A 1,838-nucleotide genomic window follows, 5' to 3' on the forward strand; every position below is an offset into this window, starting at 1 on the left:
CCTGGGGCAGCCTCAGTGAGAACTTGGAAGGCCCTGGTGTTGCTATGGGCATCAGCACCTGGTCCGTGGGCAAAGACCTCCAACTAGTGGTCCGCAGCAGACACGGTGCTCCACATAGAGGCGGCACTGCACGTGATGGAAGGCGTGGCACCAGGCAGTCAGTGCCGGTTCTTCAAGCTCCAAGAGCTGAAGATCCCACAGGGCTGTCTGTGGTTGTGGAGAGCCAACCTGTAGTGTCGGCGTTTCCTATGCCACGTGAAACTTCAGTTCTGAATTCCCTGTGAATTGAGTTCTGCGGAATGACCTGTGACAATGTCCATCTGTGGAGACCCAGCCACAAACCCACACTGCGCCTCGGTGGGTCTCTCCCATCCGATAGGGTTATTTGAGTCCGCTTCCACTTGAGGACTGGGGCTTTTCTTTCAGGGAAGCCAGAGGCTGTGGAGGGCAGGAAGTGTTACCTGCAGCTCAGTCTCTCTCAGTAACCGAGTAGCTAACCAGGCAGTCACATGGAGGGATGGGGCATGGAGTGTGGAAGGGGGGGCAGGGCCCTGAGGGGAGTGGCTTCTAGCTGTGAGGGAGGGAGGATCTATAGTCTAAAGCTGTGCAGTGGCTTGATCATTATAAACAGCCTGTTGAAGAATAAAAGATTAAAACCTCAGTGCAACACAGCAGGGAAGATGTAACACTGTGAGCAGCTTCGGGTTCTGCAAGGGTCGGAAGGTGGGTGTCCAGTTGCTATCTCCACAGGAGTACCACTCCCAGGTCCAACCCTGCCCCATGGTCGAACCTGAGACTGACCTCGAATAAACAGCCTTTCTCCCAATCACCTAGGTCTATTAAGTAAAGCAAGTTACACACACCACACCAGACTGTTGTCATGTTCACAAAAACTCCAGTATGACCAGACATACGGTTCAAGGATTTATTAAGTCATAACATGCAAAACAGTGCTAATTGCATTAGCAAAAGATCAATGTAAAAACACTCCACAATTCTGCAACGGTCAATTTAAGAAAACATTTGTTCTAGTGGTTGAAAGGTCCAATGCTGTGTTCTTGCCAGGGTGTCAGGTGTACAGAAGGTGGTTAGCACGGAGCTTACAGAACCTCACGGACCCAAAAGAGAAGCTACGACAGGAAGCGGAGTGTCCACGCAGGTGAGGTCGGGTTAGTTAGTTAGGTTAGTGTTGGTAATCTGGCAAGACAGCGAGGTTAGAGAAGGTGCCGATGGTGGCAGCCCCTGCTATTTTATCAACGGTCAGGCAGCCACACACAATCTTTATGCCTAGTTTACTAGGGACCTAAGGGGAAGCACTTCATCAGCGTTGAGGAAAGAAACCACACAGTGCACTGGAATCTACACAATCCGGCCTAGAGCGTTCTCGGTCTATAGTACACGGAGACACTGCTCGTGAGGCAGGGCCTCCAGAGGAAAAGCATGGGCCGCATGGGGGTCTGGGGTGGCCAGAGGTGAGGCTGCCGCTCGGGGGAGGGGTGGCCGGCACGGGAGCAGGGGCTGGGGACACAGACCACTCCCGTCCGTCTCCTGCTGCACTGGACAGAAATCCACCTTTTGAAAGATTTGACCCGTTGACACTTTTATTCAGTTTTGTGATACAATGTAGTGTAAATCAATTGCTACTTCAGATTCTGTCAAAATACTGTCTTTGATCACTTCAAGTGTCCCTGGACCCGCCCCCCCCCAACAAAGAACATTTCACTGGAGGGAACCCATGGACCAGATCTCTGTTCAAAATTTCAGCAAAAAACAAACAAATGGGTTTTTAGAAAATCCACTACAAAAACCAGCAGACTGACCCCATGAGGACAGACAGT

The sequence above is a fragment of the Echinops telfairi genome, unplaced genomic scaffold (assembly GCF_000313985.2).
Source record: "Echinops telfairi isolate 266 unplaced genomic scaffold, ASM31398v2 ScPeMD7_5;HRSCAF=22, whole genome shotgun sequence".
Lineage (NCBI taxonomy): Eukaryota > Metazoa > Chordata > Mammalia > Afrosoricida > Tenrecidae > Echinops > Echinops telfairi.